The 16197-nt window shown below is 35.0% G+C and overlaps 2 non-coding genes across 2 annotated transcripts; one reads left to right on the top strand and one right to left on the bottom strand.

The window, feature by feature from the left end:
• Positions 1–483: 483 nt before the first annotated feature.
• Positions 484–555, top strand: TRNAN-GUU (transfer RNA asparagine (anticodon GUU)). Its single transcript has one exon. It is a non-coding gene; the product is annotated as a tRNA-Asn (tRNA).
• A 583-nt stretch (positions 556–1138) lies between these two features.
• Positions 1139–1212, bottom strand: TRNAR-ACG (transfer RNA arginine (anticodon ACG)). Its single transcript has one exon. It is a non-coding gene; the product is annotated as a tRNA-Arg (tRNA).
• Positions 1213–16197: the final 14985 nt, after the last annotated feature.

Consider the following 16197-nt stretch of genomic DNA (forward strand, 5'->3'; position numbering starts at 1 on the left):
GCTAGAGCGACTGAGTAGTTTAGCCGTTTCAATATAGCCGTTAGAGTCTCTGCACACTCTATTTAATCAAGCTAAGCCAGATTAGTTCTTCATCTTGTCCTGACGATGAACCACACTGGTTGGTTCGAAACGCGTCGACATAAGATTGATTATGTGATTTTGCTGAAGATTACTAAACAATATTACAACTAGTTGTTGATTTACCGATTCCGCCTTTCCCGTAAACTGCTATTTTCACCGCCAATCCTCCTTTATCTAAATCTAAAAGTTATCTCTTTATTTCAAGGTTCTATATAATCGTAATACCTAATATTGAATGGTAGCAATAATTATAGATCCTATTGTATTTATAGGTCAATACCTCTAGGGTGGGGTGTCCAAGAGTTGATAAAAAACCTTATTGAGTTTCTCGTTTATACACTGATGATCATGGGTCGGTCCAAAGAACAAGAATCTTGCCCGTATATGGGAACCCTCCGTTGTTCCTCAGTAGCTCAGTGGTAGAGCGGTCGGCTGTTAACTGATTGGTCGTAGGTTCGAATCCTACTTGGGGAGATCCGTTTTATTCAAAATAAAGCTCGTTTTTACCATTAGGAGTAAGTCAAACGTTACCTATCCTTGTTCATAATATATGAATGCACAATCGCCACAGGATCAAGATAGGATCCCGGTCGTCCGGGAAAGGCAAAATGGAAACAACGGTCTCTTCGAAATACTGAAAAGTTCGGAGAAACAAATCCATTGTTCTCCTGATGTGATGACATTTCGAGAGCTGAAGGTGAAGAGGCCTCTATTTGCTCGACCCGTTACTAGTCACTCGACCCGTTACCAGCTGTTAGAACTATAAGTTCGTTCCCTGGAAGTCAGAATTGGATCCCTGCATGCTGTCAATCTATTTTCCCTCATATTTTCCCTCGGATTTGGAAGAATCTCTCGTTCTATAACCCTAATCTAAATCTAATAATGAGGAAGATTTATAGGAGGTCAGACACAAATATGCTGGTTACTCTCGGACGTACCGGGTATCATTTTCGATAAATGACCCTTTGTGAAGACTAAGTTCCATAGCTTTGCGCTATCCCAATCATATCATAATCTCCCTACCCCCGAAAGGCCTCCCTTTTGTCCCCTTTCAAGGTGGGCGAGGAGGGATTCGAACCCCCGACACCGTGGTTCGTAGCCACGTGCTCTAATCCTCTGAGCTACAGGCCCCGTCTCCGCTGGATTCGTTCCCAGGAGTCCCTCCCAAAAGGAAGGGATTCCTCTCTTCGGGGTAAGAGGATGCAGAAGCAAATTTATCGCATCGCTATGAGCGAGCGCAGGTATTGCGTTTCAAATAAAAGTAAAGTGTGGAGTGGGAAAGAAAATATGTAAGAAATGGGTTTCAAAGAAGACGACCTTCTAACTAATGAGAAGAGGCATTAAGCTTTTTATCATCCTGGCACCGAGCTATTTTCCCGCAGGGCTTCCCCTACAGTATCGTCACCGCAGTAGAGTTTAACCACCAAGTTCGGGATGGGTTGGTGTGGTTCCTCTACGCCTGGGACACCAGAATTTCAAACCATGAACCGGGAAGGGCATAAATGCGAGAAAGGCATATTGGCTAATGATTGTGAGGCCCCAATTCTGAAAAGGATTAGGGCCAGGTAGAGAACCCTTCTCTGCCCTTCTATCTATCCAACGGAGAGGGAGGGCAGAGCTTTTGGTTTCATAGTTTCATGTTGTCAAACAATTGAACAAAGAAAAGAATAGATGGATAGTACCCGATCAGATCGATCGGGTCATGTAGGAACAAGGTTCAAATCTCTCGGTTTGTTAGGATGCCTCAGCTGCATACATCACTGCACTTCCACTTGACACCTATCATAATTATAAATGGCTCGTCTCGCCATGACCTTATCTTGGATTCTCAATACTTTTGTCGCTCCATCCCCTGCAAGGACAGAGAACCTGTCGGAAATAGTGTGATTTTGTGTAAAACTAACATAATTCTATTAAAAATATTAATGTAGTTGATATATTTTAAAAGTTTCATTTAAATAATACTAAAAACTAAAACAATTTAAAAATAAAATGTAAAATATAAAAGTAAATTGAATTAATTTGAAATTAAAAATTAAAACTTAAAAAACCTAAAATATTTACAGTTAAACTGTAATAAAATGAAATCAGAGATCATTTTAATTTCTCCCAGCCAAGTTGTAGCATTTCTTTCCAAGAAGAAATATCATTGAATGTAAGATTACAATTTGGTGGATGTAGCCGTTACAATTTCAGAGGCAACCACATAATTCCAGTGTAGCTCATTTAGTGGGAATTTGTAGTAGCTCATTTAGCGGAAATTTGTTACTGCAATCTTGCTGCAATTTATTCTTGCTATTTGGCAGTATGCTTTCAACTCATTCTTGCTATTTGGCAGTATATTCTCAACTTAATCTGAGTTTCACTTTGCTCTATCATCTTTATTGATACCACGGGGTGTTAAATTGTTTCGATGATAACAAATTTTTTTCCCAACAAACATAGAAAATGAGGAAACTAACCTCATCGAGCAGGTACAAAATTTCTTTGACCCTCCTGATGATATTCGCTGCTCTATTGAGCATTTCAGTTGGTAGAGTTGATGATGATGGTGCTGCAGCTTCTGGAATGGAAACCCCAACTTTGGAGCCGCTGAAACACTTTCTAGATCACGTATATTTTTTTCCCAATTAAACTGTTTTTTTGGCTATAATCTGTAAGAATTCTAGTTGGAAACAGTACTGTTAATAGTGGCATCCCCAATCTCTACCAAGTTGCTCAATTCATCTAATTCTTTGGTTGCTTTCTGGGAAGAACGTAATGACCACCTTTCCGATCCAACCGAATCCATTTCATAACTGGATTTGTTTCCTCGCTTGATTTCCTCATCCACTTCAATTTCCTCATTCGCCACGTTCCTTATTCACCACGTTACCAGCAGCGGAGAGATCCGCCCGTTAACACAAACCCTAACCCCAGATAAATTTTCGGACCAAGGTATATTCCGAGCACATTAAATCTTTACAATTGCAATGGATTTAAGAAGTCAACTCACCTTTATTTTCGGTGAAAAATTGATGGACGAGAAAGTAGCGTTTTCAACGCCTTTACGTGGAGAAATGGCGTCCTCCCCATACGAAAAAACAATGCAACCCAACCCTATTATGGTGAACGAGGAGTCCACGTGGGACTGCGGAATCCTTGCATAAAAATAAAGATAACATCATATCAGAGAAGCTCCCTCACCAAGTCACCCACCCGTATAAAAATTAGCAGGTCATCACAAGATCATTTCAGAAAAAGGAGATGACCCCGCAGGGAGTAATGAGGTATGATCAGGGCAACGCACACAAGAAGTTCCCGAGAATTCATCGGAGACCTGCGAGCCTAGATGGAGATCAGCTCGGACATCGCCATAGGCATGTGGTTGTTAACAGCCCACCTCAGGAATTACCTGCAAAAATTGACGAGAGAATTCAGCTGAATCATAATTTGAATGGTAAAGAGGAGGAGCAGCGGCAGCTGAGGAAATCTGTTTGGGATTGCGACAGTAGTCTATACGATTCCTTTGAATTGGACACCTTTTCTGGGCAGCTAAATCGAGCCATAGTCGCAGCATCCAGTACACCGTCCGCTCTGGTCAACGGTCATGATTCGATCGGTGGGATCCGGAGTTTGTCGATGCCACACTACGTTTTCACTAACGGTCACGAACGCCAATACTCCACTGTGAATAAAGAAGAAATCAGCCGCCAGGAGGAGAAATTAAGGTCCATGATTGTTGAAGGGAATACCCATCAAATTACCATTCACGATCGTCACCAGACCGTTGCACAGAACGAGGTTGAGCGCCAACTGGACACGCGACAGACGGTGAAAACGCGTAACAAAAAAATGGGATTTCCCCGCTATGTGAAAAGGCTGTTTACGAGAGTAATCAGCATGAAATTATTCCGGAAGCTGCAAGTCCAGAAATTTAATGGAAACTGAAGCAGTTGATCGGTATTGTAAGTCAGCGCACCCGAAGAAACAAGAAGAGAGATATAAGGAGCATTCTCGGGGCTTATCAACTCACAGATCTGAATTTGACCCCAAGGTTAGCATGACTGCCTCTGAACCTTCAACCCATGAAGATTTAGGGAGTCTCATGCGTAGAGAGACACTTTTAATTTAATAAATGCCAAGTCCTATCTTTTAATTTACTTGCTTCATTTCACGCTCATACTTGCCATGATCCTGTCTTTTTGTTATGGCTTGTTCGGGTTCTGAGGAATGGAATGAATTGAGTTCTACTTAAATGAATATATCTTCATATTTGTGAAAAAGATTTCATGTATTCTTAGATTTTTCTTATTTCTTGCGTCTGTTCTGACTTACAGGGATTTGAATTTTAAATTTCATTAAAATTTTGAAGATCTTGCGTCTGTTCTAACTTACAGGGATTTGAATTTTAAATTCCATTAAAATTTTGAAGAATTGTGATTTTTAATCTCAAGTTTTGGTCTATTATTATTTTATAATAAAATAATAACCAATTAAACTACACCTAATAAATTATCTATTTATTTATAATAAAATAATAACCAATTAAACTACACCCAATAAACTTGACAATTATAAAATAATAACCAATTAAACTACACCTAATAAATTATCTATTTATTTATAATAAAATAATAACCAATTAAACTACACCCAATAAACTTGACAAATTTTCTTTGGACAAGTTTTACTACTCATCCTTGTCCATCCACTAAAGTCTCTAAAGTCTCTAGTAAATTTGGAATAAATTGATGCCAAAAGATACTTGCACATTTAAACTACTTGTTACCGTCTCACAGAAAAACAAAATAAAGCAGCGAAAATCCCGAAAAGAATAAAAATGATCAATCCACTAAAATCTGTAGTGAATTTGGAATAAATTGATCCCAAAAGATCCTTCGCACATTTAAACTACTTGTTACCTTCTCAAAAAAAACAAAATAAAGCAGCGAAAATCCCCAAAGGAATAAAATTAGAGAGAGAGATAAAATAGAAAGAAAGTCTCTGCGGTAGGGTGTGTCGGTTCAGGTATGGTAAAAGATGGCTTATTCATTTGGTTTTCCTTATATCAGTTTTGACAATATCCAAAATTGCATGGTATGGTGGAGTTCTAAGAAACTTAATTGGAGAAGTATCTTTCTTATTCTATTTTGGATAATCTGGAAATGGAGAAATAGGAAAATTTTTGAGAACTCACATGACAGTTTTAGTTTGATTTATGCGCGCACTATCTCCTATTATGCCATGGGATTTAATGGACCCAATCTTGCCCTGAAATGGTATATACTCAGATTGGTTTTTTAGATGGGATTTTGGATTGGAATATCCCAAAAAAAAAAGAATTTTGTGTACATTGGCAGGCAAGCTATGGTTCAAATACAAAGGTGGAAGCAATGGCTCTTTGGGATCTGTTATAGTTTTCACATTTTCTGGATATATCTGAAATTCATATCTTTGGTGATTCACAAATTATTGTTCAGCATATTCTGAGAGATGCTAAAATTGATTAACATACATTCCGGAGATGGCTCAGGAAAATTGACCATCTATAACTTTATTCCAGAATTCCTAAATTATACACATAGATAAGGAATTCAATCAACAAACTGATTAATCGTAAAAAATGTCTTACTGGCACAACAGGAGGGCATGCACATTTTAGTCCAGATAAGAAACACTACAATCCACGCAGGAGTGTTTCCATTCCCTGGGTGACTATTGCTGTTTTTTTGCTTTCTTTTGTTTTTTCTGACATATAAGCTCATCTCATATATGATTGTACATATCTTGGATTTTCTCTCGTCTGTGGCACTGCTGTTTACATTATGGAATATGGTGTACATAATCTATTCCCCACGTATAGATCTGATACGGAATCATATATGCTTCATCTTTTTGTACACCGTATATGTGGCTATGCTTACTGGGCCATATCAGCTGATATGTTGGTTTATATGATATTAGATGTTTGGATGGGTATGAGCTTTCTCGCCTGGTATACTGTGTGTAACTGATATGGTATCTTTGGAATATCCCTTATGTAATTTGACCCATTATGAATATATATATATCGCTTTTTTCTTGCTGAAAAAAATAGCCAGAAGTCAACAACTTCATAAATTCCAGCAGCAAGTCATTAAATGGATCTGTTATTACGCATTAAATGATCATCTACACCGGTAATCTAGTGCACATGGTCTATCGCCTCATTTTAAGTTGTAATAATTTCGCATTGAAATCGGCCTCTTTGCCCGTGTGGGTCCAACTGGCTCCAATGGATTTGTACTACTGAGAATCTATTCTCATCCTCTGGATTTTTATCTCTTTGACCAAAATTTATGGCTAATTATTTACTCCGGACGGCAATACATGGCGTGTCGGTGGTGTTCGATCTGGTTAGAAAAGTATAATTTATGTTTTGGTTACCTTGTTAAATTGTGTTGGATGTATTGCAGTAGTTATTCTTTTTCATTGACATTGTGGTTTTTTTATTGGACAGTCAATCACTGTTATAAAATCTTTGTAATTTGAAAGTTGAAAAAATTGAACAGATCAACCCTAAAAGCCCAACTCCAAGGGCATTACCAATTAAACTAACTCTTCAGGTTTTTGTTTAAAAACTATATTAAAAATGAAATCTCAAAATTTATATTTATTTAAATAAATATTTAAAATTCTATTAAAAATCAAATTGCAATCTATAAATTCATTATTAATCTCACAGTGAACACAAGACTCATTGAAATGTATATTGATATCAACTCTCTTATGAACCAAAAACACAATAATAATACAAAAGCTCATATTCCTTCTCAATATATATAAAATTGTGTATAACTTTGAATCAATTTTTATGTTAATATCTATTAATATAATTTGTTTGATTTTGATATTATTGTTGTAATAATACAAAAGATCATATTCCTTTTAAATAACTTTGAATCAATTTTATGTTAATACTTATTAATATAATTGGTTTGATTTTGATATTATTGTTGATTTTAATGTTATTAGCAAAAAAATTATTCTGGATTTATAAGTGTAGAGAGTATTTGAATTTTTCAAAATTAATTTTTTTTTTTATAAATTTTCAAGAATTTTTTTAATCTCTATAAATTTGATTCCTCTTGGATCTTAGTAAATTCTAGTTAAAATAAATTTATTTTGGTTAATAATATTATTTATATTTACATAAATTTCTTGCACATATATAATTTAGAAAATATATTGTTGTAAATATTGATTTTTTATAGATTTATTAATTAGCTAGATAAGGCTCTTTATTTTGGAATAGAGTTTCATGAATTTTAATTTAATTATCAATAATTATTAGTGGATGGTAGGGATTTAAACTCCTCACAATAATATAGAATATTCCTAGTAGTAGTCACAAATTCAAGATTAAGATTTATCTCCAAAATAGTCATACCCTCTCCCCCTTTTAATTAAATTGATTAAGTTAAAAAATTGTCATATGAGTTATGGTTTTTTAGGCATTGGGAATTAGTAAACCATGTTATTGGTTTACTGTAATAATGTCTATTTACATATTAAGAAACTCTATCCTAAAGTGGGGATGAGGATGAATCTCCATGATTAAGAATATTGTTATATGTTTTTTTTTAAATGTATATATTTTGTGTGATTTTTTATTGTTTAAAATGCACATTTGAATGTATAAATGGATTTAGGGCCTTGAAAAATTTGAGGCAATTTATCTTTGCAAATTAAACAACATAAACTTATTATTCTTAAAAAACTTCTATTAGATTTTAAACCAAATTAGATATCTATAAAAGTGTAGTTTGTGTATGCTTAACTCATATACTAATTCCTTTTATAATTATTATTAATAATAATTTAAAATTAAATTAAAATTTAGTTAATTTTTATATATTTTTTTAAATCTTGGAATGTAACAAGTATAGGCATTTGGCATGTAACAGGTATAGGCATTTAATTTAGACAGTAAAAATGAAATTATAAAATAGAATGGATATAGTTTATAGTTAATAATATATTTCACATTTTTATATTTAGAAATATTTTTATTTTTTTTATGTTTATGCTTATTAATTAAATTTATTAAGTCTTCATGTATTTATTAATTATATGTTTTGAAATATGAATTATTATTATTTAAATTTATTTTAATGTGATATGCATATTATGATATTTTCCTCCAAAACAATTGTTTGTAATTTTATTAATAAAAATAAAATTGATGATGATGGTGATAATTAACATCCACTAAGACCAATATGATCTATTAGACCTTAAGAATGTAAAAGATTAATTGAGATTCTTTAACATTTTATTGTTATGCTCCAAAAGAAGCGACAAAAGAATTCCCAAATCACCATGATTATGCATACTTAAGAAGTCAAGAAGGTTAGTAGTGTAACAAATATTTTGAAATTTATAATGGATGTGAATATAATCTATACAATCCAAGAGAAAGTGTTTTTCATCTTCAACTGGTATCTTGTAGGTGACAACCTCGTTCATCCCATGGTGTTTTGGGAATTGACCAACACCCAATCTCATGAGAATTAGTTCTTATCTAAGCAATGCTCGTCTTCTTCATGACACTAGACAAGACAAACAGATAATTATGGTTTTCAATATTGGGGTTGATCACGTCCTTATAATATTTTGGTTTCCTTTTTCTCATGAGAATTAGTTCTTATCTAAGCAATGTTCATCTTCTTCATGACACTAGACAAGAAAAATAGATAATTATGGTTTTCAATATTGGGGTTGATCACGTCCTTATAATATTTTGGTTTCCTTTTTCTCTCTAACTCGTTGTGCCTCACAACTTATCCTTAAATGTGGAAGTAATAGTATTTTCAATATTATCTTTATTCTTCAAGATTATCTTCTCCTTTATCTCCCAATGGTGTAGCCAAGGCTAGGAATCCTTATGCCATCCTCATAACAAATTGTATTTTGTTTATTACTTTTTACATTTTATTATTATTTTTTTTATTGTGTCAACATTATGTTTATTATATTATTATTTGTTTAATTTAATGATTCATTTTACGAACAATACAACATATCTCTTATATTGAGTCATATGTATATGGGGTTACTTTATTTATCAGCACAGGTCAGTGCCTAGAGGAATCAAATATCTAAAGATGAAAACCTCTTTTTAAGTGCAAAACTTGAGGAAAGTTTTGCACCTCGAAAGACTTCATTACACTAGGCTCTTGGCAGATCCAAAGTTCTGATAGATCTTCACTAGTTCTTAGTAATATTATTTATATTTATATAAATTTCACACGCACACACACACAAATATAGTAACTTGCAATTACCCAAACATGAGAAATAATACTAATGTGAAAAAGAAACAAACAACATATTTTTTTTACATGGTTGATATACATAGCCTACGTCAAATATCAACATTAGCACTTTAGCATGTATCAAAAGGTATAAGACTCAATTAATTAATTTCCCAAGGTTGATATTTCATATATTTTATGACATGATATGAGTCACCCATCTTACCGGTCACCCAACCTTAACCAATATATATATATACACACACACACACACATACACACACACAACAGCTCCGCAGAAACTTCTGGAAGAGCTTCTTACCAACAAATGTCGGTTCGTGAGAGTACATGTGGTTTACTCTCAGTCGTTGATGGCTTGGCCCTTGATCCAATGTCTTTGATTCGACCTTGGAAGGTTAGGGTAACTGACCCCTACCCCAATTGCTGCCTCTCTCCATCATTCATACCTGTATGCTTGAGCAGATAGACTCTGCAACTTCAGGGGTATGGTTTTGGCCTAGAGGTTTCAAGCTTACCCAACCTCTGCACAGGTGAGCCACCAATGCATATCTCTAGTTCTTAAGTTTTTCTATGAGTTACTTTACCTAGGTCATTGTCACTAAATCTGCAATCCATCACTATGCATACTTACACGAGTGTGGTCGAAGTCAGATTCCAACCTCCTGGCATTCTTGTATGGTACCACTGTGGGTTCCTCCTGTCAGAAGGGCATCGTATAAGATTGGACGCCAGATTCTAAGGTAAGTTCTATTGTAGAGAAGTGATTATTGTTAAATCTCTTCAGGGTTTTCCTAAAATTATTACGACTCCTCGTACATATGTTTGGCAGAATAAATCTTGTCATTCTCCAGGGTTTCTGTCTTCACGACCTGAGTTTCAGATTTGCTTGCAACCCTGTGAGGTCTCCTGGTAAGCTTTTTACTTTATATGCGGCTTCTGTTCTGTTCACCTTCTTTTCAGCTTCAGAACCCCAACCCAACCCCTCTGCATTTTCTTGCAAGCACCTACGATGATCGTTACATAATTGTTGTTCTACTGAACCTTGAGAGACCATATCCTATGGTTGTTTTCTTAGAGTTTTATGTTCTTTAGCTATTAAATTGTTAAGAATAAACACAATTATGGCAACTCCTTCGAGGGTTCCAAATTTATTTTTAAATTTATATAGCGCTTCGACTGTTACTATTGTTGGGGTTTAATGTTGTAAATGATATACCATTTGTTTTGTTAACTGAACATTACAACTTCATCTCTGGTCTCGAAGGTATTCGGTCAACAAGACTTATGCCAGCACATAATTGTGATTTATTTTATGTAATGTGAATTTTGTTTCCAATGAACTTAGTTTGTGGATAATTCTTAATTGCTAGCTGCAATTTAACTTTATGTTCAATTACATGTTTAAATTTCTGTACTCTAAAATTTATTTCGGTTATTTTCATAATTATATTGATAAATTTGGATATTAAAACTAGTTCTCTCCGCCGTATCTAGGCTATCAGAATTCACACCTAGATTCCAGAGGGAGACTAGACCAGGCTATTGATTCCTCTTCAACAGCTGAGTCTCAACCCCCTACTAGACTTCTTCATGTTTCATCCTTCATACCAGCAAACCCTTAGGAATTTGGCTCTTTCCTTGGGTCTTATCTGGTTGTGTTCTTTAACTAATTTCTAAATTTTGTTTAAATTTAGAGATAAAAAGACTAAGTAACCCTTGAACCTCACCGGGTCTCGCTCACTTTCAAGTTCTTCTAACTAGTCAAATTAATTTAATTCCACTCAAACTTGGTCTGTCCATCTACCCATTTGGCTACTAGACTCTAGTGTTAAAGGAAACTTGACATCGATGGGTAAACTCATTATGGTTATTAAATACATATTCATATTGTGCATACAATTAGTCTTATCAGCAACTAACTCCACCACTATTTTCTAGTATTACAACGTATGGGGTTTTCTTTTACATATTTGATTATGACATTTAATAGAAAGAAAGAGAATTCACATAAAGCATACTAATTCTCGTTGACAGAATATAGACAAGTATATAGATTCATTAGTAAACACTTATCTGATTCACAATTTTCCAAGAATTCAATAGGGCTAAGTTGATCCACCCAACCTTGAGAAGGGAAATTACGTCCACTTCTCCCCCTCGAGAATCCACTTTAGAGAAGTATGCACTTTTTTATTAGAGCCAAGTAATAGACACCAAGACCACTGTCAAGTCTAATAACATTTGAAATCTTTGTTTGTTAGAGGTTCTCCACTGGCTCAAGTCCAACTCAAGATTTACCCCTACGCAATGTCCTGCCAACTCCACAGACTATTTCTTTCTTTTATGTCTCCCAAGACTCCAAGAAAGCATAAACCCTTTTCTCTAAGATTTTTTTCTTTTTATCCCAGGACAAGAGTGGCAACTGTCATAATTTTCTAGAAGTTGAAATTTGTTACAAGTTAGCCTTCTTAAATTCCAAAAATTTTATATTCAAAATAACATTCATGTGAAATTAAATAATCAACAAAGTTCCACTAGGCTTCCCAAGCCCATTTACTCATGGTATTACGTAATTAAATAATAAAATGACAGTAATTTTATGTCAGTGTTACATATTCTCCCTTTGGTGTAACACCATCCTTAGTGTTTACTCTAGCCCATGGAACAAACCAGGGTAGGCTTTCCGCATAAGATTTTCATCCTCCCAGGTGGCGTCCTTTGGGCTAAAGTGCTTCCACTGCACTTTAACCTGGGTGATAGCTCGCCTCCATAACATTTCTTCTCTCTGGTTAAGGATACACAACGATTCTACCAAGAACTCTCTGTCCCATTCGACTTGTATGTATTTCCAATTAACAATGTGTCTGGAATCATCAACATACTTCTTTAATAGGGAAACATGGAAAAAATTATGAACATTTACGTAGCTTGGGAGAGAAAGCTAATAGGTTATCAGTCTTATTATTTCCAAAACCTGGAAAAGTCCATAGTAGCGGGGTGCCAATTTAGCACAACCACCCCATTGTAGGGTACTTTTCCTGGGTTTAATTTGTACGTAAGCATGATCCCCTACCTAGAATTCCTTATGAGTTATTTTCCTATCTGCATACATATTCTGCCTATCTTGGGCAACTTTCAAATTCTACTAAACTCTTTAACCTCTTGCTCTATTTCCTTTAGCATATCAAGCCCTAACATCATCTTGTCCTCTGGGCTGCTCCAGTTAGCAGGTCTTTTACATCTTCTTCCATGAAGTACCTCATAGGGACTCATTTTTAATGATTCATGATAATTGTTATTATAAGAAAATTCGACCAAGTGAAGATATTCTTCCCACTTGGTTGGTTGTTGCATTACAAACATTTATAACATGTCTTCCAACACTTGATTCACACGTTTAGTTTGATCATTTGTTTGAGGATGGTATGTGGTACTAAACTGGATATGTGTACCTAGCCCCGTAAAAAGGGCCTTCCAGAATGTAGAGGTGAACTTCATATCCTTGTCTGAAATCACCACCTTCAACATGCCATGCAGCTGGAATATTTCTCTCATAAAGATGTTTGCAATTTCCATTGCCTTATAGGCATATTTAATAAGAATAAAGTGAGTTGTTTTACTTAACTTTTCTATCACTACCAGGATAGGGTCATGTTATTTTTTTCTTTTGGGTAGCCCAATTATAAAATCTAGTGTAATCATCTCCCATTTCCATTCAGCAATAGGGAGAGGATTGAGCAAGCTTGCAGGATGATGATGATCAAATTTTACTTGATGGCTCTCCAAACATCTGCCCAAGCACTCAACAATGTCTTTCCTCATACCATCCCATAAATACTCCCTCTTGATTGCAGAGAATAATTTTTGGTACCTCGGATGAGCAACATAGGGGCTACGGTGATATTCATCCAACTACATCTGCTTAGTAACCATTTGATTAGGAACATATACCCTTCCCTTGTAAGTCAAATGATTTTTACCATTTATATTATATTCGGATTTCTTACCAGAATTTTGCGATTTCTTGGTTTGCTGCAGTAAAAATTCTTATTCTGGGTCCTTGAGAGAAACTTCTTTAATTTGTTCTGATACATCAAATTCAATGTGATGATACCAAATTTCATAAACACATTGCACCTTCCTACTTAAGGCATCAACTACACAATTTTCCTTCCCTTTAGGGTGTCTTATATCAAATTCAAACTCGCTCAGGAATGTAGTCCACCTGGCTTGTCGTGCATTTAAATTAGGATGTTTGAAAAGACTGGTTAAACTACTATGATCTGTCAATAGTAAAAATTTATTCCCCAGAAGATAATGGTGCCATACATTTAGAGCATGTACTACCACAGTAAGCTCTAAATCCTAGGTTGAATACCTCTCTTCATGTTCATTCAAATTACGTGACTCGTAAGCTATTACCTTGCCCTCTTGTATCAAGACTCCTCCCACCCATTCCCGACATGCATCCGTGCATACTATAAATTCCTTCTCTGGATCAACAACTTTTAATATCGAAGCTGATGTCAACAAGTGTTTCAATTGTTCAAAATTGTGTTGACACTCAATTGTCCACTTGAAAATTCTCCCTTTATTTTGTAGAGAAGTTACAGGGTAAGAAATTATGGAAAATATTTCAATGAAACGACGGTAATATCCAGCTAATGCCATAAAAGGCCGAATATCCACAACATTTCTAGGAATATGCCAATCCAGGATAGTTTTGATCTTTTTTGGATCAACAGCAATACCTTCAGCAAATATTACATGTCCCAAGTATTGAATATTTTCCTTAAAGAAATCACATTTACTAAATTTAGCATAGAGCTGGTTTTATCTTAAGTTTTGCAGAACTATTTGCATATGCTCCTTATGCTCCTCTGCATTCTTCTAATAGATCAGAATATCATCGATAAAAATTAGAACAAACTTATCTAAATAGGGGTGGAAGATCCCATTCATCAAAATCATGAAGGTTGCAGGGGAATTTGTGTTGAAGAATCTAGGGCACATGAAGTTAATGAGATTCTTCTTGACCCAATAACTATTTGTGAGACATTTTTAATTTTTCTTATTATCACAATCTTCTCTTTGACATTATTAGAGTGTGGCTTTCTTACTCCATCAAATAGCTACCCAAAAACGAGACAAGAACATAGGATGTTGGCATTATTCCAAGGCCAAAACCTCTTCTTCTTGGAGAGGAAAACCCACACATAATTCTTCTTATAGAGATTCTAATTGACGAACAACAAGCCCATGACCCTTGAATTACCATGCCACTCCAAGCCCAAGACACCAATCCTCTTCTTTGTCGTTGTTGAGATCATCCTCACTGCATTACGAAGATCTTCCTTGCTGTTGTCATCACTGAGAACATTATTGTGCTTCTACTAAGATACTTATTATGACAATGAGATCATTTCTCCTGCACCATTACTCCATCTTCACATCATCTCAACTGCACCATCATTACTGTATCATCTTGCTACACTACTACAGAGATCTAAGATCATAGTTGTGACTATACTTAGATCATTATTGTGTCTTGATGTTATGCCGAGACTGTATGATCCTCTCCATTGTAGATACATCAAGACTGTGAATGTGTATATATACAAGCTGAGACAGAGTATGATTGAGGTTCTTTATATGCATTCCGAGACTGTAACATTCGAGACAATAGTCATTGAAAACTAGAAGAGATCATGGTCATGAGACTGATATACTTTACTATGATCATCACAGAGGATAACAAAGGTATCCGGAGTCCTTTTTTCCCACAAAACATTATAGAGAGACCCGAGATTATGTATTAATGTGCGTTCCGCTGAGATCCTGCCATTGTGCTTGCCCGAGATTATGTGTCACCAAAATTTCAGAGTGATCCGAAGTCATTTGATCTGTAGCTCTGTGATCCATAATTCTGTAATCCGTACTTCTGTAATCCATACTTCTGTAATCCGCAGTTTTGTGATGACCCTAGCTACCTATTTATAGGTGTTGTGTCTCCATAATAAGCTGATATTACCAGGTGAACTGACATGACTTTAAATTCATTTTTGTTGGCCGACATGACTGTTTTTTTCAACATTTTGCTTGCTTGTCTTCAAGAGGATTGTGTTGGCCTTGGAGGGCTATTCTTAGACATTCGGTTGACCCATATATATTAAATGAAGGCTTAAAAAGACCTCCTTACATATGACTTTCTCTCTTTAACTTTTATAGACCTATGAAATGAGCAAGAAACTCATTCATTTAATTTACAAAAATAAGATTTCTTTTTCTTGACAAGTACAATGATCAAAGTTACATTTGTAAATACTGAACCTAGTTATACTTTCTTCAACAATTTCTAAGACCAAAAGGAAACAAAATAAACTCATCATGATTGTAACATGTTCTAAATTTTGTTTTAAAAATGTCCTCATCCTTAATTCTGATATGGTGATACCCAAATCGCAAATCAATCTTAGAAACTACTGAGGGACATTTAACTTGGTCAAAAAAATCGTTGATCCTTGGCAAAGGGTACTTGTTTTTGACAGTTAATTTATTCAACTATCTATAGTTGATATATAATCACAAGGTTCCATATTTTTTCTTTACGAACAACATTAGTGCTCCCTAGGGTGATACACTTGGACGAACGTACCCTTTATCGAGTAGTTCTTGTAATTGCATCTTAATTTCGGTAAATTTAGGGATGTTCATACAATATGGGGCTTTTGACACTGGGGTTGCTTCGAGAACAATTTCGATGGTAAAATCAATACTTCTTTTTGGTGGTAATCCCATAATCTCTTCTGGGAACACA

Source organism: Pinus tabuliformis, chromosome 6, assembly GCF_031772625.1.
Source record: "Pinus tabuliformis cultivar Carrire ecotype Pingquan chromosome 6, CPIR1, whole genome shotgun sequence".
NCBI lineage: Eukaryota > Viridiplantae > Streptophyta > Pinopsida > Pinales > Pinaceae > Pinus > Pinus tabuliformis.